The sequence below is a fragment of the Balaenoptera borealis genome (assembly GCF_965194805.1).
Source record: "Balaenoptera borealis genome assembly, chromosome: 4".
In the NCBI taxonomy this organism is placed as follows: Eukaryota; Metazoa; Chordata; class Mammalia; order Artiodactyla; family Balaenopteridae; genus Balaenoptera; species Balaenoptera borealis.
The window spans coordinates 28,838,865-28,865,281 of record NC_138861.1 but is presented as its reverse complement, the minus strand read 5'-3'; the positions used below and the strand labels follow the sequence as shown (position 1 = coordinate 28,865,281).

The 26,417-nt window shown below is 40.5% G+C and overlaps 1 long non-coding RNA gene across 4 annotated transcripts in view; it reads right to left on the bottom strand.

Annotated features, from left to right (window-relative positions):
* LOC309628247 overlaps positions 1-26,417 on the bottom strand; it is a 212,883-nt gene that overhangs the window by 134,980 nt on the left and 51,486 nt on the right. For 2 of the 4 annotated variants that reach the window (XR_014244289.1, XR_014244290.1), the window contains one exon: positions 2,035-26,417. This exon is cut by the window's right edge. This is a non-coding gene — a long non-coding RNA (uncharacterized lncRNA). The remainder of the gene's footprint in view (positions 1-2,034) is intronic. The other 2 variants (XR_014244291.1, XR_014244292.1) reach the window with 2 other exon arrangements.

The window sequence follows — 26,417 nt, the reverse complement described above, 5'->3', positions numbered from 1 at the left end:
GGGAAAGGGATGTATGGTGAGGATGCCACTCTTATAAGTGCTATCACAGAACCTAATTTTTTTCATGCCACCACACCTATAGAGCTGAACTCCTTATTGCTACAGCTTTGGTTGCCAGAGCAATCTGGAGGGCATGGCACAGCTCCGTGAGACAGGGCAAGGAAAAATGAGCACCCACTCATCTGGAGGGTGGACAGCTTTATAGGGAACTTGGAATCCTTCAATGTAAAAGTTTTTCATTTAAAATGAAATAATAATCTTTACCTTAACTGAGTAAAGAATTTTCTTAAAAAACTGTACTAGATGTAAACTTCATGTTTATCAAATTTTCCCCAAGCACTGGCACAAATACAACTCCAAACTTGAGAAAAGACAAAGGGAGAAGTCTGACATCTGATGCTTACTTAAAATAAAACGTTTCCCTCCAGGAAGCACTCAGAGGGAAAGCCCGTATTCTGCACAGTGAGGTATTCCCTCCCCTTTTCTAACATGTGTGCACTGGAACATTTCACCACCCGTCTGAACCAGAATTATGTATCACATAAAGTTCTCGGGGCAAAATGGAGCTACAAGTATTGTAAGGTCAACTCGGAAAGGTCACGTTAGCTGAGTCTTCCGAGGGTTCATGTGACAATCAGAAGGTCTGCCTAAACTGGTCCTGGCGGGGCTACTGCAAACACTGCTGGGAGGACAGAGACTTGAGATATTTCGTCCTTCTCTCCTAGTCTCTTAGTGTTCACGAAAGCTACTAAGCTCTCTCTCCACATACACCTTTCTGGATGTCATTTGTGACTCTGGAACTAGGACTCTACAGGCCACAGTGGTGCTTTGCCAGCTGGCTGCTTGTTAAACGCTGCCCATAGGAGACAAGGGGAAGATGGGAAGGCTGGGAAAGGGAGAGGGGATTGGCTCCTTTTTGTCTGCTTCCTGAATCTCTTGTCTCCTGCTCCTCTTGGACTTTGGCTTTATTAGCATCACTGAGCAATATTTCATCAAACCATCAATAGCAATCCCTTCCAGTAGTAGGAAGTCTGAAGTTCTAACATTCACAGAACCAGCCTCATGGTGCCACCTCAGAGATTCTAGAACCGGTCTTGGCATGCTCCTTCCAAGATTCCAGCGCCACGCAGCCAGCACTCACTCTCAGAGGTCTATGCCCCAGACTCACAGGGTCCCTTCTCTGGACTCGGAGACACCAGCACCACATGGCGTCCATACCTCAAAGATTTTCTGTGTAATAATCTCAACCTCTTCCCTTTGTTCCCGCATGCCTAAAGGTGGTAGCCTCTTCCTGCAGGTGGGACGAACTACGTAATCTGCAGTTCCAGTGAAAAGTGGAAACATTATATCCCTGTTCAAAAATCACTAAGAATTTCAAGATGGCAACAGCAGAGCATTAAACCAAGCATGGGGCCCTTCCAAATGCGAGACCTTGTGGAAATGCAGGGGTCACACACACATGAAGCCACCCCTATGGACAGGGACCACCTCTCTGTGATACATTAATGTTCATTTGGGGCATTTTTAGTTCATTAATACCAAATTAGCAATTCTTCACTAAGCTTTCTCTGTTAAAATGAGCAGTTTAGTTTTTTGTCTTGAAACTGGATCCTAGCTAACATCCTATTCTTCTGCCCTTCGTGGTGAAAGAGTGGTGAGAGTATGTCTCCGGAGTGACAGTAAGGCCTCTTTCTCTGCACTCTCTCCTAACAGGAAAGACATTCAGAATTCAAGTTCCAACCCTCATCTTGGGGTTCTCGGGAACAATGTTCAGAAGTCCATAGTTCAAACCATCCTGACACATTTCATTCATGTCTGCTTCCTAGCAATATATCCACCAATGTTCTGAACATTCAGAGTCCCTGAAACATGGCAGTACATACAGGCACAAGTAACCTATCTACATATGGCATTTACTCCCTCAATCATTAAATTAAATAGAAAAAAAAATAATACATGGAAACTACTTAGAAGTTTAAATTCCTCAAAGTCCTTGGCAAGTTGAAAATCAAATCATGCAGTAGTAAGCATTACCTTCAATAATCATTTCCCAATCTGATAAAACATTGCATCCGTCTCTCTTACCTCTTCTAGGAGCAGAGAGAGAAATTCCTTTGGGCAGCAGAGACTAACAGAAGGGCTATCAACTATTAACTTGAGCTCCCTCAAGGAGAGAGCCCTTTAGTCGAGCATTCTCAACTGAAGACTCTGCAAAATGGAGCATCCTCAAGTCCTAGTTATTAAAAATAAAACGTACTTTACTCAGTTATTGGAGAGAACAGCATTAAACACTCATGCCACAGCTATGGCAGGATTGAGTGCAGTTACCCTACACTAGCGCAAAGCTTTGTCAATAGCCTAGGTATGTGATAGCACCCCCCGGCTACCATTATTGAACACTTATTATGTGTCAGATCCTGGACTAGATATTTTAACACAGATTTTCTTATTTAACCTCATAACAGCTCCAAAATTGGTATGGTTATACCTACATTACTTAGGAAGGAACCCAGGCTCAGATTGGTAAAGAAACATTCATGGTCACGCTTAAGAGTAATTCCAGGTAATACAACAAAGATTTTCCTTGATTTCTTCTAGAAACATAACCAAATTTCTCCAGGTGTTTTCATATCATTTCCAGAATCACTGTTACCAAATTATTCTCTGGGAACAATTGTTTATGTTTTGAGATGAAATTAACTTAGTAGATCACTAAGATCCATTCTTCAAGGTGGTATCATGCCCAAGTAAGTAGCTAAGTAGAGACCATCTAGTGCTAAACGCTATTAGGTCAGCTGCTAACCTTCCAATCGCTTCTTGGGTCTCACACAGAAGACAGCACTCGAGACTTCCAAGAACTAATTTAATCATTTAGAGCCAGGTTTACCTCTAAATAACATCACACGTCAGATAAAATCTAGAAAATTCAGTCCATTATGCAGATATTTTCACACATCTGGCTATCTGATATTATGGAGACAGGATGTCTGAATGTTTATGTGAGGTCTTTGGTTTTTATTTAGGTATTTGGCATTAGCCTATACTTTCCCCTAGGACTACTTGCCGGGATCCTTAGTCAAGCCATGATTTTATGGAGCAAAAAAATAAATAAATAAATAAAATTACACATATACATTCCATTTCCTCTTCCTCTTCTCTTGCCTTGACAGCTCCTATGAATGAAGGATCCATCATTTTGTTTCTGCAAATATTAATATTAAAAATAAAAGTAAACATATAGATTTGGACCTATATCTATGAATAAGCATGGAAAACATTAACTGGAAAGTTCTGGTGGGTGCTGAATTATCTGGTTAAGGGCAGTAGATAGTCCATTCAGGAAGGCATAGAGCAGCTTCACCTCTGCAGATTCCTAAATCTGCAAATCTATTTAAAACCCAAAGTGGAAAAACTACGTGTCCAATCAAGCATGGTGAGCACAACTTGGAGCCTTTCTCTACTAAACACATATACTTTAGAAATATAAAAAGGGTAAGGGAAAAAAAAAAACCTGCAGAGTTTCAAAACTCAGGAAAATGTCCATGAAGTTTAGTCTTATTATGCAGACGGATGGCAAGCAAAGGGATCATTAAAACCCTCTCAGGGCATGCAGGAGACTTGTTGTTTCCCAAAGAGCTGTAAATAATATCAATCAGATGCAACTCAATATTGGACTGAGTCAGCAAACACTTCCCCCCATCATTCCGCCATTAATTGTATACATTTGCACTTCTTTAACATCAGCAAACCTCTCAGTCAAGAATGGCTTTTTGAGATATGCAGCTCTGCTCATACCTTAATAATACACCAAAAGTTACCTATGGTAAAGCCCATACTATAGTATCTGAACATTTCCTTAATGCGGTGACTGCATTTCTAATCACTTCTCCACATATTCTACTCCCGGTTATGAGCAGGGCCATTAACCCTTTTACAATGCTCTTGATACAAGAACTTTCTCATCTGCATTAACACCTACCCTAGAGAAGTGTATAGGCAGAGTTCTTTGAGGTGCATATGCTTATATTTACTCATGTTCATCTCAACCATATAACTAATGCTCGAGAACATCCCAAAGAGCATGTCAGGGGGATGGAGGTGGAAGGGCAAAATCAAAAAGAGGGTTCTAGAATAGTAATAACTAACACTTATATAATATAACTAGTGCCAGGTGCTGTTCTAAGCACTTAAAATTTTACCTCATTTAGTCTTTACAGCAACCCTAGGAGGTAAGTACTATTATTATCCCAATTTTACAGTCAAGGAAACAGAGAGTTAAAGTAACTTGCCCTCGTTCACACAATTGAGAAGTAGTGAAATTGTGATTCAAACCTAGGTAGCCTAACTCCAAAGTTCATGGTCTCAATTATAATGTCATTTGGTTTTTTGTTACAACCGAACATATTTTGAAAGATGATTCCAGAAGGCCCAACAATGTGAGTGACTATCCTTCTACTAACGTCTATAATCAAGCAAGAACCAAAATGACGGCTTTTTAAACCTGCTCCTGACTATCTGATAGAGATAGAAAGATAGATGAATAGATGATAGAATTTACAATGTATAGAGTTAGATACATAAAATAAATTAACTGTCAATACCTTCAGAATTCCTAGAAAAACAAAGTCAGAAAAACAGTAAATTTTGAGAAAATTTTTAAAATAAAAAGGAGAAAATTTTTTCTAAGAAAGAAATTATAGATCAACTGGAGGTGCAATGCTCCAAAAATATATATATTTTTTAAAAACTGGAAGGAATTCAATAGAGAACTGCAGAAACAGGCTGACCAACTCAAGTCCTACATACTCAAAACCTCAGGTAACATATTTTATAGGTTCCCAGTTCCTTGAATATTGAATATCCCTATATTTACCTGTAAATATAAAATTCCAAAAATCTCATTTTTTATAACAATCCCATAATTGGGTTGTCTCTACTCTCCATTTTGTAACTCCATTGTCACTTGTAATCAAAACAAGACAAAAAGACCATTTCTATATACTTTGTGCAATTCTATTTGACTAAGAGCTTGGGGACCTCTAGGATGGGCAGGGATTTTGCCTGATGTTATGAATATGACATGTTTCCAGAGCCCTCTTAGCTCACAACTGAGAAGGCAGGAGATACATATGCACTAAATAACTCTAATAAGAGGCAATCTCTGATAAGTGCTAGTCTGGAGAACTAGCAGAAGGGATGTGAGAGCTGAGAAGGGCATCTGAAAAGCTTTGGGGAAGGGTTGAGATTTGAGATGTTAAGATATCAGTGACAAGAGACATGGGAGGAGGGCATCTGAAAAAGACAAGTCAGCCCCAGACAAGACACATAGGGTCCAGGGAGAGGGAAGAGGCCAGCACAGGATGCTGAGAAGTTGGTGTGTCAGATGGGCAAATTGTGGAGTCGTCAATAGGGCCGAATAGACAACCTAGGAACAGACTGGAAGAACTCGAGTTCTTAGCTAAGTAAGCTGGACTTTCCCCCAAAACCAGAAGAAAAGGCCAAGTTATAAAAGCATGTGGTTCATTCTGGCCATTCAACTCCTTCTCAAAAGTGAGAAAGATCTAAACAAAAGCAATGGCAATAAGCATACAGTCCTTTCTTCACTGATTCCATGTAATTTGGGGGTGGGAAAAACTGATTCCTACTATGTGATTCAATGGACCTGGTGTCAGTAGAACCAAGTTCTAGCTGTAATTACTTATTTACAATGTGACCTGGGGCTAATCACCCCAGGGCTCCTGTGGGCCAGGAAGCTAGTTTTGGAGAATGATCCTGCTGACCCTCTCCAGTTCTCTGGATGTGCTTCAGGCGAGGTTAAGAAGGAAAAGCCCTCACTCCACCCTCGCACAGGAAAGCTTTACTCTATATATTGGGCTTCTGCATAAACTTTCAGTGGAAGAAAATGTCCTACAGTTTAAAAACCATTTGAGGAACATCTGACTGTATCACCTGTAACGTTTCTTTAGCTTTTATGTGCTATCAATCCTTGGTATCTCTCTGTCTGTATCATTTAAATAGTGTTTTTCTCATTCATATCCAAACATGCCCCATAAAATGGGTCCATGTGCTTTCATGAATGTATTTGATAAGGCCTGACATGGGTTCCATTTTGGTTCCTTTGTCTCATGGGCTTTATGATATATTTTCTTATATTTGTTTATGGGCATAATGCAGAGCACAACTAGTGGTATAAAATAATGAAAACCAAGTAGAACTCTATGGAAACTGAGCTTCTGGCTTAGTCATTGACCCAGCAGTTCTCCATATCCTGGGAAATGTAGAAGAATATCCAGCCCACTGGGGCCACATTTTTGCCAAATCCTCTGTTTTGCTCCATTTAGCCCTCCACGTCCTGAGGAGCAGGGTTCATAGCAAGTTGCCTCGTCAGTAAAATGACCAGCATGCAGTGAGTGAGCCCTAAACATTAACTGACAAGGATGAATAATTCTGGTGGACTTCCTGAGCATTTTAGTGACTTGGGCAAGGTCTAAAGGGGGAAGAGTTGGGTTCTCCAATTAGAGCATAGATGGATTCGAGTCGAGCAGCAGAGGTGGAGATCCCCTTTCCCAGAAGCTGAGACCACCCTCCTGGGCCCATTTTTTCTTTACAAGTGCTCTATACCTTTGTACATCCCCTCTTCTCAGTGCAAAACCCACCTAGGCCAGGTCCACTTGCTTAGGGCTGTTCTCTGCTAGCTTTCAGACAAGAAATACGGCCAATTTATCTGTGTTCATGTTTTAAGGTGTTAGTTGTAGCACATCCGGGAGGGAATTAACCTGGCTGAGACAGCATCATGGGAGAGCTTCCACCAACTGGTTCTGTCCACCTTGGAGTCATCAGAATCTTAACTGTAACAGCCAGCAGGGCACTAACAAAATCTGGGGATTCTCTTTACCTTGGACTTAGTGAGTAAGAAAATCAAAATGGATTAGTCTAAAAAGATTGAACTGAAACTAGAATTAGATATATATTTATCTTATTATACAGTTGTCTTATTAAACAGTTAATTTAGGCATAAATGCATTCAAAAAATTACAAAGGATGTATGGTGGGGATTTTGATGTAAATTTCTAGTTACTCCTCACCACAATTTGGTGAAAATTCTTTGGTAGATATAGCTGAGAGAATGGTTTCTGTTCTGATTTGGTCTAAATTTATCTTCACCTTGTATTGTCACATCCTGTTAATCCTCTGGCCAAGGCTGTCTATTCCTGTTCTACACCACTCTGCTATGGAATGGGGTGCATTTGGATATCAGTATTACCAGACATAGTCTCTATATTTGCTCAAAGTTCAGATTTCATTTTATTTTATTTTTTTCATTTAAAAAAATTTTATTGACATATAGTTGATTTACAATGTTGTATTAATTTCTGCTGTACAGCAAAGTGACTCAGTTATACACATATAAATACATATTCTTTTTCATATTCTTTTCCATTATGGTTTATCAAAGTTCAGATTTTAATAGCAATATCTTAAGCAGTCTTCTTAAGCGGCTTTGTTGACTTCCAATATACAATCCTTGCTGTTACCTCCTTTTCCCAGGAGTGGTGTAAGTTTATTTACAGCGCGTGCACACACGTTTGCACATTTTATTTCCCAACTGCACACAGCTTGCTTCCTCTGTGATCTTCCTGATTAACATTACTGCCACCCTGAGGTGGTGGTGGGAATTACAGCCTACTTGTTTTGATAAAAACTGAAACTTTCAATGTGAAGGCATACTTTTGAAAACGTGGCTTCTCCTCTGGACCAGAAATGTTGAAACCATAAAAATTCTATTATGATGTTATCAAAACTCACTGTCTAGAAGCTTCTGTTTAACATCGGTGACCCCTGAGATCCTGACTCCATATACAATTGCCTCCTTAAGACTTCAGATGGATATTTAAAAGAAACTCAAAATCACAGTTCAAACAAAAATTCTTGAATTTCATCTCATTTATCAAGACTGATTCCTGCCTCAGTCCTTCCCCATCCCAGTAAAATGACACAAACGTTCAGTGACTAAAGTAAAAAATGTAGGAGTCATCCTGGTTTCCTTTCTTCCCATTTGCCACATCCAATCCAACAGTAAGAGTTGGAGGCTCCACCTCCAAAATATTTCCCACCCTACTCCCTTCTCTCCATATGCCCAGGCACCATCTTGGTTCCAGCAGCTTTCACCTCTGACCAGCACTGTGCTATGGCCTCCTGACGGTTTTCCCTACTCCTATACCTACAACAACTACAAATCATCCTTATTAAAATAGAGATGTTTATAAAACTCCCCGGGGGAAAATTCTTCCCATGGTACTTAGAATAAATTCAAACTCTTACTATTACATATAAAGAATGGCCTTGCCTCTTCTCTTTCCCTTTTTCAACTCTTTCCCAAGCTCCAGTCAGTCATAAGGAGCAAGGTCTTCTCCATTTCCTGCCCATAGGACTTTTTTTTTTTTTTTTTTACTTACAAGTTTATTATAAAAGTATCTAACTCAGAATCAGCCAGATGGAAGAGAAGCATAGGGCAAGGTATGGGAAAAAGGGGCAGAGATTCCATGTCCTCTATAGGGGTCTCCGTAGAACTTTTGCTGGCGGTGCCTTCTCATTCTTTAAGTTTCAGACTTCTCAGCCATATTAACTAAAGTAGTCACACGCCTCCCTTGCCCTAGTCAGTCTTCATTACATTACCCTAGCTGTTTGTTTTATTGCTTTTATCATTGTCTGATTTATAATATTCATTTGTTGGCCTGTTATCCACTTCTAGAATAAAAGCTCCATGAAGACAGAAACTGTTCTGATTCATGCATTGCTCTATCTCCTAGCACATAGCAGTAGGGAGTGTAGACCCTTAATAAATGTTTGATGACATTGGGTGGCTACTGGATTGGGAAAACAATGGTATCTCTCTCCTTAGGTTATTGCAAGGACTAATTAAAATAGATAAAGCACTAATCAGGTGTTTATTACTATTATGTTTATTATTTTATTATTATTATTATTACTGGAAAAACAACTGACCCATGTCATGTAAGCTCTACTGTCAAGTAATTATTACCAGAAAACATGAAGTTTAAGAGTAATCTTCTGAAAATCATGTTTTAACAAACAATGAATTTTAAAGAAGGGTATTTCTGAATTCATGGCAAATGGTGGGTGAGATAAATGTAATAAGAGAGTTTTGTGAGTCCCATCAAAATCTTCTTCAGAACTTGTTCCTCTTTATAAGCATAGGTCTGAAACTAACTCTACAAGGTAGAGCACAATAAAAAAGTGGAATTCAAAGTCCAGAAATATGCAAAGTCCAGAAATATGCATTTATTAACTATGGAACCTTGGTCATTTAATCATACAGTCTCCATTCTTTCATCTGTCTGATAGTAATATCAGAATATCTAAGTTAGGGAAATGCAAATCAAAACCACATTGAGATATCACCTCACACCTGTCAGAATGGCTGTCATCAAAATGTCTACAAATAACAAACGTTGGCGAGGATGTGGAGAAAAGGGAATCCTTGTATACTGTTGGTGAGAATGCAAATTGGTGCAGACACTGTGAAAAACAGTATGGAGTTTTCTCAGAAAACTAAAAATAGAACTACCATATGACCCAGTAGTTCTACTCCTGGGTATATATCCAAACAAAAGAAGAACATAGATTCGAGAAGATACATGCACCACAATGTTCATAGCAGCATTATTTACAATTGCCAAGACATGGAAACAACCTAAGTGTCCATCAACAGATGAATGCATGAAGAAGCTGTGGTATATATATATACAATGGAATACTACTCAGCCATAATAAAGAATAAAATTTTGCCATTTGCAGCAACATGGATGGACTTGGAGGGCATTATGCTAAGGGAAAGAAGTCAGACAGAGAATGATAAATACTGCATAATATTGCTTATATGTAGAATCTAAAAAATACAACAAACTAGTGAATATAATGTAAAAGAAGCAGACTCACAGATATAGAGAACAAACTAGTGGTAACCAGTGGGGAGTGGGGGAGGGACAATAAAGGGATGGGGAAGGTACAAACTATTGGGTGTAAGATAGGCTCAAGGATCTATTGTACAACACGGGGAATATAGCCAATATTTTGTAATAACTGTAAATGGAAAGTAACCTGTAAAAAATGTATACAAAGAAAAGTTTTTAATTAAATAAATAAATGGGAAAAAAAGAGAATATCTAATTCAACCCACTTTCTACCACAAGAGCTAGATGAGATTCATAACAACCTGTATAAAAATACAGAGCTCCGTAAAGACTAGCAGGGAGTTGAGCTGGCAGTGGTGTCTCTTCATTTCCACTCAATTCATTGAGTTCCTCCTAGGCTAGGCTCTAGGAAAGTACTAGATGCTGAAGACACCAAGGGGCACTGAGAATAAAACAGAATCTTGCTCTCAAAGAGACCAGAGCATGGAGGAAAGATGACCCTGTAAACAAAGTGAGCAATGTGATGACTCCAATGAGGGAGACGTGCAAGGGCTGAAGAGGTGGCTGGGACAGGGGCAATTGTACACTCCATCTGGAGCGGGTGGGAGGTTTGGTGGGGAGGGCTTCCTGATCTCCTCATCTGCTCTGACCCAGAGGCTGGTCTTGTGGTCAGGAGCACTTCCAGGAAATCAGGAGAGCTCTGAAACTAATCTAGAGTTTTGGCTCTGTTTGAGGTACACCTAAGCTGGCCTTGACACCCTCAAACCTCAAAGAAACTCAAACCCCATGTGTTATATTCCAACTTGTAAGTTGACCCTAAGTCTGCCTGTGCTTCTTGGAAGTCATCTAAATTGGAGATCTAGAGCCAGGAGAAACCACTAGATTTTCTTGGAATGCCCATTATCCCTGCGATCACCTTTTATCTGCCTGCAGAAATTTATACCTCATTCAAGGCCCAGCCCAAGACTCCTCTCCCCCAAGAATACTTCTAGTGTCCTCACACCCTGCCCCTGATGCACTGTTTTAAAGTCACAAAATCCATCACATTTTTCTCATACTAATTATTTATATTGTCACGTTTCTTACATTTGACAATATAAGCCACTATAATAGAAGTATGTTCTTTTTTTAAAAAGTGTTATTCTGCTTCGTTGTTTTGCTTTGGTTTTTGGTTTTTGGTTTTTTTTGCATAGAGTAGGTGCTCTACTCATACTTATCCTGTACTCATATTTTGAAAAAGACCCTAAAAATGGAATGAATGTAGTGTTTAAAATGGAACAGGTCTATTATTTAGGAGAAAGAAGAAAGTGGGCAAAACACAGGTACGTCTCTATGGTACGATTAAATACCTGGGGGAGGATTTCTCGTGTGCCATGTCAAGTGGCCTGAGGGTCCTTGTGCTCCAGACTCTACATGGAAGGAGTAAATAGAGCTGCTGGAGCCAATAGGTTAGGCATAGGCACAAGAGGCATCAAGATGGCAAGATGTACGAGCAAATGACCGCATCCTTACTGGATAATGGATACCACAAAACTGCCTATTTGAGGGATGTATACAGGTGACCTTGAGCAGCCATTTGGGCATTGAAGACCCTGAATAGACTGAGATCAAGTTACATGACCTTCATGGAGTGGAATCTAGAGATAAAAATTAGCTGCTGTATAAAAATGGAAAGTTTTACATTTGTACACCTTAGCTTGTGAACTGACATTCACATCTACTATGCCTGTTTCACTACCAGTTCTTAGATGCCAGAATTGCTTTTCCATCATCTGAGTTGTTCCTGAACTCCCTTATTCCAATTTAAATTCCTGCACTTTTGTTAAGCTTCAGTATCACTGCAAAGATTTTTTTTAAGGAAAATCAAATCACTACAAATTTTGCTCTTATTATTTTGAACCTATGTCCTGCTGTGAAGTGACCTCCATTTGATAAGCAGCAAAGAAGATTAAAAGGAAAGCAATTATGATCCTCCTCAGATGCAGAAACTGAGCTCGGGCCCCAGTGACTAGAAATCTGTATGTCCTGGTGCTGGCGGAGCTTTTAGCAGTTCTGCCTGCTCTTTGAAGTGTGTCCAAGTGGGACTTTGAATCGCAAACACTATCCACTCCATACTCTTCAACTACGAGACTGAGAAACATACTTTCATTTGATGGCATCTCATCCAAGTTGGTTTTTAGCTTTTAAATAAGAAAGATTACTCACGCTTCAAAGCTAGTTGTTTCTTGGCAAGGGGTAACACAATTCTTAGGGGAAGAGAAAGGATGAAAATTCAGAGTCTTTCTGGTTCCCTTCTGGGGTTCCCTTTTTAGGTTACTTTCACCAATTAGCTCCTAAAGTTCCTTGCTGACAGCAATTTATAGATGAAACTCCAAACCAAATGAGCCCCAGCTGTGGGGCAAAGGCTTCCATGGTAAAGCAGGGAACAGATTAGAATCTGGCTCAAAAAAATATACTAAGTGTGGGAATTTAGCTAAGGAACCCCAAGGAGATTTGGGCTCCAGAGAATAAGTTCTGAGTCACTCCAGCTGTTTCCCATCTCTATCCTTTCATTTATTTATTTATTTATTTATTTTAAATACCACATGCCCCAATCCTGGACACTGGCTTCACTTTCTGCATGCTACATTGAGTCACCTTGGCCTTGAAGACTGAGTGTGGGTTTAAGAGTTAAGGCTCATTCTAGGATCTGTTTCTATCACCCTCCCACCATCTGGAGGGGTACACTGTAATTCTGTCCTTATAAAAAGGAGATGGAGAATATTACAGGCAGAACCTGGAAGGAAAATTCAAGTAAAAAGAATGATAAACGATAATAAATGAAAAGTGCTTTCAGAGTGTGTCCTAGGCAAGCTTATGCATTGTTTTGGAAGAACAGATTTTTAATAGATAGAATGTTGTACTCTACATGTTTTTCAAAATGACTGGTTAACGCCATGATAGCCAGCTTTTTGGTTAACATAGGAGAATCACATTCTTCACATGAATTTGCCAGTACTTAATACTCATAGAAATAATACTGTGCTCAGGGTATCTGAGAGCAGACCAGAACAATTTCCCTAAATAGCAAAGGGACCAGAAGGTAACTGCAGTACCTGCAAAACGTTAGGAGAAGGGAGGGTTAGAAAAACAAAACAAATGCAATCCTTATATCCTGTCTGTATTAGTCCGCTTGGGCTGCCATAACACAATACCACAGACTGAGTGGCTTAAATAACAGAAATTTATTTTCTCACAGTTGTGAAGACTAGAAGTCCAAGATCAAGGTGTCTACAGGCTTGGTTTCTCCTGGGGCCTCTCTCCTTGACTTGAAGAGGACCTCCTTCTCCCCGAGCCCTCACTCAGGCTTTTGTCTGTATACACAGTGCTGGTGTGTCTTTTTGTATCAGAATCTCCTCTTCCTATAAGGACACCAATCAGGTTGGGTTAGGGCCCACTCCAGTGACCCAACTTTAATTTAATCACATCTTTAAAGGTCTTATGTCCAAGTACAGTCACACTCCAAGGTGATGGGGGAGAGGGAACACAACTCAGCCCATAATACGCTAATATTTAATCCTGCTGAATATTGTAGCAGAAATCTGCATGTTTGAGTCTTGAAAGAAATTGGGACACACAGGTAACAGTATTCATCTAACGAATAACCATAATTTTATTGATGTTATTAAATGAAGATATTTTCCCTCATATACCACAGAGTATTCTTTTGTTCACCACCTCTTTCCCCTCTCCCTCTCACAAAAATCTGTGGTATAAATCTGTGTTTCTTAGCCAGTAGGCTCTATCTCCCTCTGGGGAGAGCTCTCTGGTGTCTCTACTTATAAGGACACTAATCTTACCAGATCAGGGCCTCACCCTTGTGACATCATTTAACTTTAATTACTTCCTTAGAGGCCACCTCTCTAAATATAGCCACGTTGGGGGTTAGGGCTTCAACAGGTGAATTTGGAGAGGATACAAACAATCAGTTCATAATGGAGGCCTACTAAGCAGGAGAGAATTTTTTTCCTCAGAGGCGAAAGAAAAGTTACAGAGGTGGATTAAACACAATATCTTGGCAAGTCTCAGAATTGCTGCACAACCTAGCACAGTTCCTGGGACACAGGAGGAGCTCCATGAATCTTATTGAGTGAAAGGATAAATGGATTATTCTATTACTTTTAGATTGGGGTCTCAAAGTAAACAGATGCTTCTAGGACAGTTTTATGGGTAATAGTATCTCTCAGGGAAGGATAATTAAACTGATTCTCTTTGAAATAGGCTACCTAAGAGTTCATCAAGGAAGTCATCTGTGATTATATGAGTGCAAAATATATGGAAATATGTAATATGTACACTAGGCATTAATATGGAGTATTTGGAGCAGGAGCAAATGGACAGTGTGAATGGAGGAAGAGGGATAAGGAGAGAAGAGAGCCAAGCAAAATAGGAAAAGAAAGATGACACTAAGATCTGTATGATTAGCTTTCATATGTGCGTTTATAGAAAATAATATATTAAAATTTAAATGACAAGGACCTCTCAACCAGAAGGAGTATATAAATTGTTCCTTCCAAATATGTCACAAAATAAACAAAGGTAAAATGTCACTGTGATGGAGAAGATCAAATCTTCAAATAGGAGATAGTAAGCCTGACTGTAAGACAGAATTAACAAAAGATGGTTTGTGCGATCATATACAGGACTCCCCAAAAGGCTACACAGGTTTATCTAACAAAAGTATTCCAAACAGGCCTCATTTTATCTTTTGGTCAAAATGCTAGACTGGAAAATCAACAGAATCCTATAGGCATAGTACATTTAAATTTCAGCAAAGCATCTGAAAAATTATTCAGTAACAGTTTTGTGGGTAAGATTAAGAAATAGCTGGCTTAAACCTATATATCCTGAGTATTAAATAGATCCTGTTGTTATGGAAATAAAGGTTTGAAATAGTTTGGTGTAGGTTTTCTCAAGGACTCTGTCCAGGACAACATTTTATCAATATTTAACAATCTTTTCTTTTTTTTTAATTGTCAGATTTCCAAAAATGAAAAGTTGTGAGCGTTTACTAAAAAACTGAACTGTGATCTTGACCGGTAAGAATAATGGATCTAAACTGAAAAGAGAAATTTAATAGAAAAAATATAAAAGTCATACACATAGGTTAAAAGAATAGAGTTAAGTTGACTGTGTTGAAGTGTGGTTTGTGTGAAAAAATAAACAAAAGTAACTTGTGGGTTTGGTTGACAGCAGGCTCATTCTGAGTCATGTGTCATTTAACCCTGGGAAGTTAATGATCTCTTTGACTACATTACTGAACATGTAGCCTCAGACAAAGGGAGATGATGACCCATGATATAAATGGGATGCTGGTCTGAGTGTATCTGGAATATTGTGTTTCATTTTGGCATCATATTTTTAAAAGGGATTCCAACAAACTAAAATGTATGCAAAGGGGTAAGTCAAAATAGTAGACATTCTGGAAGCCACAGCCTATGCAGAATTGTGAAGAAACTAGGTTTTCGGTGCTGCATGGTAACTTACATGTGTCACACCCACCTCCACAATACAAGACAAAACCTGCCATCTTAGGTTTGTCCGTGGTCCTCATCCTGTTTCTCCAGTTTCCCTCCTTCACTTCCTGATTTTCCCAGCTTCTGACCTCATGATAGCCCTTGTCTCTGGTAACAGAAATTGCTTATGCATTCATTTATTTAACATTTATTGATTATCTACTATATACCGAGCACCTTTTCTAAGCACTTTAAGAATCAGTGAGCCAAACAGACAATAATCCGTGCCCTGTGTGGGGCTAACATGCTAGAAAAGGACAGACAATATCATAAAAGAGTAAATTATAAGGTACGTTGAAAGGTGATAAGTACTATGGGGAAAAAAAAGAATGGATAGAACGGTGTAAAGGGATTCAAGGGTACTGAGAATAAGGAGGAAGCAGCTACAATTGTAAGTGGTGTTGTCAAGCGGGCCTCATTGAGAAGGTGGCATTTGAATAAATCTTGAAGGAGTGAAGGAGTTAGCTACAGGGCTATACGGGAGAAAAGTGTTCTAGTGCAAAAGCCCTAAGGACTGTTTGCCTAGAAGGGAGTAAGGCAAGGAAGGGTAGCAGGAAATGAGCTCTGAGGGTAATGGTGCCTGGTAAGGACTTCAGTTTTTACTCCAGTTAAGATGGGAATCCATTGGAGGTTTCGAGCAGAGGAGCAATATTATCTGATTTATGTTTCTAAAGCACTGCGCTAGCTGCCGCGTGGAGGATAGATTCTAGAGGGAAAAGATGGGAGCTGAAATACCAGTTAGAAGGTTACTGCAGTCATCCAGACGAGCAATGATTCAGTCACACCAGCGTCGTGGCAGTGTAGGGGGTGAGAAGGTAGAGCCAACAAGACTTCTTGAATGTTCAGATGCGAGATATGAACAAAAGGGAGGAGTTGAGACTAACTACGGTTTTCAGCCGGAGCATCTTGAAGGATGAAGCTGCCATGGACTGAACTGGGGGAAGGTGCAGGTAGAACAACTTTTAGGAGAAAGATCAAAAGTTCAGTTTTTGGATGTATAAAGGTGGAGATGTCCGTTAGACCTTCAAATGGAGATTTCAACTAGAGAATTTAATATAGGAGAGCTGGATGTCACATAGAAAGGCAGAAGTCTTTGTATGGTCGGTGACATTTTAAGCTATGAGACTGAATTATAGCATCTAGGAAGTGAACATAGACAGAGAAGAGGATCAAGGTTGAACCCTGGGGCTCTCTGACTGTGGGAGGTCACGGAAAAGAGAAAGAAGCAACAAAGCAGAAAAGGAGAGTCTAGCATGTTATAAAACCCACTAGGAGGGTGTGGTGCCTTAGAAGCCAAGTGAAGAAGGTGTTTCAGAGAGATGAGTGGGATCAACTGTATCAGCTGCTACTGACAGGTTAAGATGAGAACTGAGAATCCATCCTGGGCTTTAGCACCGTGGAGGCATTCACGATCTTGGCAAGAGCAGTTTCAGTAGCGTGGTCTGGGACAAAGTCAAATTGGAGTGGGTTGAAAAAGAAATAGGAAGAAAGGAATTTAAAATGTTTGCTACAAAGGGGCAGTAGCTAAAAGAGGAAGTGGAGTCAAGGGAAGATTATTTTTAAAGATGGGGGCAATAACAGAAAGTGTGATTTTTGCTAGGAATCAGGAGACAGTAAAAACTTGATCAGAGAGAGAAGAAAGAATGGCTGGAGTGATGTCCTTTGGTAGACAGTTAATGGGATCTTGTGAAAAAGTGGAGAGATTAGTCGTAATTGAGGGCAGAGAAGTGTATCTGTGGAAGAGGTGGGACGGCAGCCTATGATGGTACAGTTGCTATTCATGGTTAGATGGGGTGGTGGGAGTCTGAGAAAATTCTCTTCTGATTATTTCAATTTTCCTCAGACAGCTGTGCCTCACTCTTAGGCCATGCCATAAATTCTCTCAACTTGAATGCTGTCAGCATCCTAAGAAAACACCTCACTCATCCGGCTCACCTGAGAACTTAAGACCTCCACGTGGACCCTTTGGCCTCCATGTGGACCCATCCGGGCAACATCCTTGCCTAGTCTAGCCCAGCCACCACAAGGGGGACCCAGAACATATGTACAGCCGAGAACAGAGAAGACACATAAGGAGAATCTCTAGCTGTAGTCTAGTATTTGCTGCCTTGGTATTCTCTGCAATTATAACAAAACAGATTACATGTAGAAAGCCCCAGCTGTGAAGTTAAAAAATGCACTGCTCAAATACTAACTCTTCCTTCTTTCTGTGAGAATTTCGGTGAGTGAGTTAACCCATCCAATCCCCTTTTTTCATCTGTAGGTAGTAGAAATACACATTCCCATCTGTCCCTTCAGGCCTCCAAAATGTGCAGATTTGAGCCCCTCTCCTAGCCCATCAGATGTCCAAAGATGCGCAGGGCCTGGGTATTGAAAGGATGCGTGCTTGTGGGGGAATTTCATGTGGTCTCAAAGCACAGGCAAAGGGCAGATCTCCTCCAATAGTGAAGCAGCCAGCCACGGAGAGTCACTCCGGACTCCTGTCCAGCCCCTGCTCCTGGTGGATATTTTCACTGTTGCCCTTTCCCCAGTCCTTGGCTCCAGCTATTTCCTGGCCCAAGCCCCATTCTTGAACTGTTTCAGGAGGGGCATAGCCCTTTCATTTTTCTCTTCCTCATCTCCCCGAGTTTTCCCTAGTTTCATTCTAAGCGCAAGAGTGGTACGTCACTCCGCCGCCACCCACAGACTTTCCAAATCGTCCCTACTGTTCTGCCAAGGCAGAGGAGTGGAAGCAGTGATGATCACAAAGCACATCACAGATTAGAGGCTCCACCCTCCTCACCAGGACCTGCCCTCATGCTTCTCCTCGTCTGTCTTGATTGAGTCTTGTGAATTATTCACTTTCTTCAGAAAGTTTTTATACTGTGAATTATCATGGACAAATTTGAATCTGGAAAACTGCTTAAAGCTAAATCATCTGATTACCCCTAATCAATAATTAAAATGCAACAACGTTGGGATGTCCCTGGTGGTCCAGTGGTTAAGAATCCATTTTGCCATGCAGGGGACGCCGGTTCGATCCCTGGTCGGGGAACTAAGATCTCACGTGCTGCGGGGCAACTAAGCCCACAGGCCGCAACTACTGAGCCCACATGCCGCAACTACAGAGCCCACGTGCTTTGGAGCCCGCGTGCCACAACTAGAGAGAAGTCCGCGTGCCGCAACGAAAGATCCTGCATGCCGCAACTAAGACCTGACGCAGCCAAAAATAAATAAATAAAATAAATTTTTTAAATGCAACAATGTGAATCACGGGTCCTGGTTTTATCTCTGCTCAACCCACATTAGAATGGCATTCAGTTATTATTCTTTACACATATGGAGTGGAGAGGCAAAGTTGCTGATCACTAAAGTGGTATAATTAAAAGAAGTTATAAGGTTTCTCAAAAAATGTCTCCTTCATTTTCCTGAACATTATTCTGCTAATGAAAGCTACTTGTGTTAACGTTTTATGTCTCCAGAAGGTCTGTATTCACAGGAAAATGCACATCCCTAGAATGAAGCACATTAAGATGGCATCTCCCAGTAATCTATTCCAGTAATTAACTGATCCAATTAGCAGCCTGCTGCTAATGCCAAAGAACTGCCACGTATGTTACAATGTGTACAGAATTTTCAAAGGGGTGTAAAGGAAAGGTCAGAAGCATGAAGCAAAATATGGGTTGCTGCAGCAGGCATGTGAGGATGCTGAACTCCTGACAAAGCTTGCATCTCGAGGACCTGGAAACGTGAGGCTCCATAACTTAATTCCGCAGTTCCAATTTACTATGCAATGAGAGAGGATGCTTTACTGATGATTATAAGATGGCTTAAGCATAGGAAATAAAAGATTAAACAGCCTTCTCTAGTGTAAATTGCAAGCTCTCCAAAGGACTAGCCTGATTTAATAATTTGATAAATGCCTAAAGAGGACTATGTCCTAAACTCTCCATATCTGAGAAAAGCCCTAAACTTTTTCTTACAGTAAATACAAAATGTCAGACTGATTAGGCTGAGAAATGAAAGGAAATTATTATTCCGGATGAAATCACTCAGGTTAGTGCTGCTTTCAGAAGAAGGCAGTGCTATCTTCTCAGAGATGAGAGGTATTTAACACCAGCGTGCTTAATGCTTTCTTTCCCTAGGCAGTCTCATGCATCCTTGTGACTTCTCTTAAGCACTCTGTCTGTAATTCCTGCAGCCACCGGCAGGTTGATGACGGACCATTAAGTGAGCATTTCTCTGCCATGATGTCCCAGGATCCTAGCACACTGAAGTGTGAAGCCAGAGGAAGAGAAATAGATGGTGGTCTGACTTATTCTTGGGAAACGTAGCATATCACCAACCTATTTAATCTATTGAGCTGCCTCGGCAAGACTTCAAAACTAAAGGATGCATTGCCTGTGAACCCTGCAGGGGGTGGAGAAGGGCGTGGACAAGAAGTTCAGACCTCCAGTTATGGCTGTGAACATCTGTGAGTTAGGTTGCCCTGAGATGTGGAAACTGAGAAGGAAGATAAATGTGTCATAATGAATGGAGAACATTTTTACTTAAGAATACAACCAGTAAATAAACAAAAAAATGCAGTAAACTCATTTCTAACTGGTAGGCATAGCAAAGACATAATAAAGCTCAAAACTTTATAAACTTCCAAGTATAAGTTAAGAATGTTTTTCAAGTAAGTGCTACTGTTATTCTGGTTTTCATTTTTACACAGAGGAAAACTTCAGACTTACATTTTCGTTATGAGTGTTTATAAATTCCTGACCTTATAACCCTGGACTACTTTTTTTTTTTTTATCCAAAGCTTAACTGCTTCAGAATAATAGCAAAGGCATTTAAGCACTTCGCAGTTAACCAAGGAGTAAGCATTAAGGCATTAATTTGCCTCCTTACACCTCTGCCGGCTCCAAACATAGCTCCTTACCAGCCAGCCATGGCAGCATTTTCTACTTAAATGTCTGACATTCCTCTCATCAGGTTTATTTTTTCCCAAACCCCAACTCCCTTTTCCTTAAGTTCCTCTTTCAGTTCCAGCCACTATCCCTAGATAATATTGTCCAACTTGCACCCTTATGCAAGGATGATGCCCAACTATGTAAATCACACCACGATTCCCACTGTCCAGACCCTCATAGCCAACGCCTCTGAACCACTCCCACTGGACAAGTCCATCTTTATCCCAAGCTCAATAAACTCTGGAAGAAATTTATCCTATCCATTCCAAAATGTGTTCTTGTGTGATACCTTTTTCCAAGATAACCACTCTCAAAATCTTGATATCATCTTTGAATCATCTTCTCATTGTCCATACTAAATAAATGTTCATGCCTACTAATTATTTTTCTTGCCCAATCACTGTTTCATAAGCCTCCAACTTTTCATTTACATGGACTCTGCCCATGTCAGACTCTGGCTCCTCCCACTGGGACTACTATTATCATGGCCTAACTGATTTCCTGCCCCCTGTATCTGAATCATCTTTCCCTCTGCTCTCGGAATTAATTTCCTTTCTCACCCCTACTAAACTTCCCACACATAAAATTAAAATCCACCCTTTTCCATCTAGCATACCTTGGCTCCAGTCTTTTCTTCTAGGTTATTCTCCTACTATAATCCCACCTCATCCTGACCTGTTGAAATAATGACTACATCCATATTAGTCAGCAAGGACTAAGTTATGCTACAGTAACAAACAATCTCAAAACCTCACAGGCTTTCACCAAAGGTTTATGTCTTGCTTATGATTCCAGGCTTTGGAGTAGACTGCATCTTATTCCATGTTGCCTTCACTTGAGGTCCCAGATGAAGGAGCCCCTGCCTGGAACCTGATGGTCTCATGACAGAGGGAAAAGAGAGAGGGCAAAACTACACAACGGCTCTTTAAATTTCTACCCATATTTCATTGGTCAAAGCAAGTCAAATGGCCATGCCTGGTATTAATGGGGCAAGAGGTATAATTCTCCCACACAGAAGGCCCCAATAGAGAGTGTCAGCAAATATTTTGGACAAATAATACAATCTACCACACCATCATTAATGGTACAGCATAAATCTTACCATATTTTCAGTGTTTTTCTTCTTCTAGATCACGGTATCTCAATAGCGGTATCTCAGAAACAAATTTGGATTCACTGTAGGATTTTAGCAGCATGCCCGGCCTCAGCCTACTAGATACCAGTAGTTCCAAACATGCTCACCCACCTTGCCAATCAAAAGTGGCTCCAGACCTTCCGAAATGTCCCTTGGAGGGGCAAGATCACAACCACTGCTCTAGTCTATGAGTCCTTAAAGAACAGGAACGGTATCTTAGCCATTACTGCGTCCTCATGGCACCAACTCCTATAAATAGTGTACGTTTAAACATTGGCATCAAATAGAATGGCAATTTCAGAACAAAATTTTCTTTATTAAAAAATCAAAGGCAGTATTTGCCTCTCAGGTTTCTTTGGGGAAAAAAACATAAACTTTGAAAACAAAAAGACCAACGTTTAAATCCTGCCTTCAACACTCCGTAAGATTCTGGGAATGCTGCTTACCCTCAGTTTCTTCATCTTCAAAATGGGAACAGCAGCATTTCTCTTGCAATTCTGCAGTGATGAGTCAATGCAGATTGCTTGGTTTTGGGTGTCTGCTCAGTAAATGGCAGCTATCATCACCATCAGCAGCAATATCCCTTCCTCTGTCACACCCTTGAATATGAGATGTTTAAAAAACTATTTGCCCTCTTGCAGAGAAACGCCAAATGTTACTCCCAGAAAGAGAACAGCATAGTCCCACAGAATACTGCCTATGTTTGTTTCTCCATAAATAAGACTTGTTGTCAAGAAACTTGAGCTCAGGGCTAGTGGCTCTGCCATGAAACACATAAGCTTGGATATGAGCAACAGGTTTTTTGCGGCACTTTCCTGGATGTCAGCAGACTCTCACAAATCAGGCAAGAAAAGTCCAAAACATATGCCCTCAGCAACCTGCCAAAAACCAATAAAAGGAACTGTGAGGAGAGCCAAAATCAAGGAGGCAGGCAGGAGTATGGGACTGCAAGCCCCAATAAATTCACGTGTAAATGCATTTCATCTTAGTAAGGGCCTGACTACACAGAACCGTTTCAAATGCTGAAAAGAACCTTCGTACAGCTGCACATCATACAGTCAGGAGCTTCAAAATGACAAATGTCTTCTGGAGGTTTTAAAAATCCAACCTTTTGGAACAAGATATGTTGACAACTAGTGGTTTTGTGGATTGTAAGTGTAACTCAGCACGGAAGAACTGGCCTTTTGTAATAAAGTAGCATATTGTGATGTTATCCAGACTTGGCATTTTATATCAAGGTGCAAAATATCTCTTCTGTTTTCTGGTTAACAGATGAATGCATGGCACGGCAATCAGGGCAAGTTTAAAATACAGAAAAAAAAAAAAAAAAACAAAAGTCTCAGTTTAGAAAAGATAAGCTGGGCGTTCTGTTTTCAAATGAGTATGATTCCACGGCCAGCGAAAGGAAATGTGAAGGGCTTGTGGCTTTGTGTGTTTGATTCTTCTTTTTCTTTTAACAACTGTGAGACTTTCAAGCCGGTAGAAGGATTTCAACCGAAGGCCCTGGAGACTTGAAACACTTGAATTCCCAGCTCTAGGAGCAAACGCTGCGGCAGCATCAACAGTAAAAGCTCCTGTTCCATCGGAGCTGAGACTTCAATCCAGAGACTGTTGTGATTCAGCCTGTTTCTTCAGTGAAGCCGGGGTCAGCCAGCTCAAAAGATTAAGCCTGTTTTGACCCTGTACATCAACACGCCGAACCGCCCGCGCTGCTGCGGCCGCGGGGCGCGGCGTCCCAGCGAGCTGTAAGCGGATCCCGCCCCGTCCGCCCGCCGCGCCGGCACCGCACCCCCTCCTCGCCTCGGGGTACCTGCCCGCCATCCGGCCCAAGGCCGCTCTCTCCTCGCGAGCAGCGATGTAGTAAGCACAGAACTTTTCGGCAGCAAGGGGCTCCGTTCCGAAATGTATTTTCTTCAGTTGCAACGCTCGTAACCCTGCTGGTTTAATGAGCCCCAAAGGGCAACCTCTACATAGCTTATTGAATTCTAATTAGATAATTAAAGCAGATAGCAAAAATCTTTACTTTTGTAGCTATGAAACGTAGGCTGATGTTACATTATGTGCAGCTAACATTCCACAAGCAAAGCGTTCCCAAACACTTTTCAAAATAAATCGATGCTGAGTTCCAAACTCAGAAATTAATATTTGCTTTGGTCAAGGTTCTGAGACTGGCATACGAAATTTTTTAAAGGATTGAGAGAGAATAAATACAGAGATCTTCATCCATGCCTGCATTTGGTCGGTAAATATTCATTCAGCACCCACTCTGTGCCAGACACTGTTCTGAGCACCCAATAGTGACGAGCTTCTAAGGTCTTCTTTAAGTGGTGATTTAAATATTTGAGATAAACTAATGATAACCACAACAAACATTTATGTCTATAGCTTAAGCTAAAAAAAAAAAATAGAAACCCTTCAGCCTTTATTTTTCATGTTCATTTACCTTGACCTCACCATTCCATTACGGGTCACCAGCCATACACATGCACTGCCTTGTATGCGTTTCATTTTATATATTTGATGACTCTTTCAACTGTGGACAGATCTGCAAAGTACATGAAAATTATTTTTCAGGAAGTAGTTTTGACATAAAAGTAAAAGCAAAGGCCTATCAATCTGGCTCTTTCGTCAGTGCTAATGATGCACTTGCAAAAGGAAAAATGGTTTTAACTGAAAGTAAAAATCATTGACAGGAATTCATTGCAATGCTATTCTGGAAGACTTGAAGGAGAATGGGATGACTTTCAGTTGTCAAAAAAGTTTGACAGGTGGCTATTGAGACAAAAAGACTTAAAGAAAACATTTCTAAAGAGGGAAAAACTGGTTTATTCTTTTTTCTCCTTTCTTCATTCACCCTAAAAAATACATAGCTTTCTTATTTAGTTTTCCCATTTCTTTTGTACAAATGTTTAAAAGATTGCTCAAATTACCCTTATTTTCTTTTTTAGTTTCCAAATCCATGTTGCTTGTTCTCTTTGGGAAAAGGACTAACAATATCTTAGGTGAGAAAGTAAGTCAGAATTAGATATTACCTTTTCTTCTTCTCTTCTTCATTCTTAATTGATTTCTTCAGGAAATTAGTAGACTCTATTGATATTCCCAACAGGAAATTTTGGCAAGTCAGTGCTAACCAAAAGCTAACCAAAAGTGTCACAGAACAAAGCTAGGCTGTTCCGCACAATGGCAGACACCAGGTGGAAACACTCAAACATCTAGAAATTTCCCAAATAATTGTTCCACCTGAAAAAATTCCATGAATTATTAGAAATGATTTTTTGCTTTTAACCAGAAAGTGTGTTTTTATAATAGTTGTAGGGCTAGAAATAAAATCTTGGTGATCCTACAATGACTTCTTCAGTTTAGCTTTCTCCAAAGGGAAGACATAAATAAATCAAGGTTGACTGTGACAATGACATCATAACATTGACTATTTTGATGTCTTCCACTGCAGCAGGCTGGAAAGAGAAGTGGGATGCAAGGACAAATGTGATCAATTCCCCTCTTTGGGCCATTCTTCCATGGTTCCTTTTCCCTAAATATCATTAGCCATTTTAGACTTACACACCCCCACACACCCCCACACTTCTCAGAGATGTGCATAAGTCAGTTGTCAAGAACAGAATATTACCTTATTACATTTAGTGACAATTTCTTTTTTTTAATTTATTTATTTTATTTATTTATTTTTGGCTGTGTTGGGTCTTAGTTGCTGTGCAGGCTTTCTCTTGCGGCGAGTGGGGGCTACTCTTCATTGCGGTGCACGGACTTCTCATTGCAGTGGCTTCTCTTGTTGCAGAGCATGGGCTCTAGGAGCATGGGCTTCAGTAGTTGTGGCATGTGGGCTCAGTAGTTGTGGCTCGCGGGCTCTAGAGCACAGGCTCAGTAGTTGTGGCGCACGGGCTTAGTTGCTCCGCAGCATGTGGGATCTTCCCGGACCAGGGTTCAAACCCGTGTCCCCTGCATTGACAGGCAGATTCTTAACCACTGCACCACCAAGGAATCCTAACAATTTCCACTATAGAATTTACCAAACTATCTTTTGAACTGAATATCAGCTTAAATGGGGCAAATTTTACTTTAGAATATAAACAGTAACTATACTTTTAAGGCTTAATTTTATTGACATCAAAACTCACTCTAACGATGATGAGAATCCACATTGGGAAGGTCTCCAAGGAAGACCCTGTATCCAACTCTTGATATCTGAGTGGCAGAGAGAACACAACACAGCCCTGAGACAGGCAAGGGCTGAAATCTGAGCCCTGAGTCACAGATCTGCATGCTGAGTGGAGTCAATGTAAGTGATATAGGAAGCCAGGTGCAGTGCTAGGGAAAGGGTCTGATAGAAACAAGACTAAGGAAAGCAGATTGCAAATTAGGGCTAGAATTTAGGCCCAGAAGGGAAATGCGATGAAAATGAGAAACCCAGGCAAAGGCAAGTAAGGCAGATGACTATGAACACTGAATAATTAGGCTGCAACAGGAGACAAATGTCACATGGGCGGCGAGAGCTGCATTCAAACCGAACACCAGAAACGTCGGTTTCAAACTATCTCCAGACCCCACTCACTGATGAGAACGCAGCCCCTCAGGTCCTGCCAGCCTAGCTCCTCAGTGGTTCAAAGAGCAGGCAAGGCTCTAACTGCAGCCGCAGACTCTCAGTGCATCTCCACAGCCTCTTATCTAAAACCTTTGGGCTAAATGTGTTTTGGAGTTCAGAATTTTCAGATATTACAAAGCATGCAACAACTTGCATGGATCTCCAAAGGAATTATGCTGAGTGAATAAAGCCAATCACAAAAGATCACACAATGTATAACTCTATCTATTTAGCATTGTAGAAATGACAAAACTG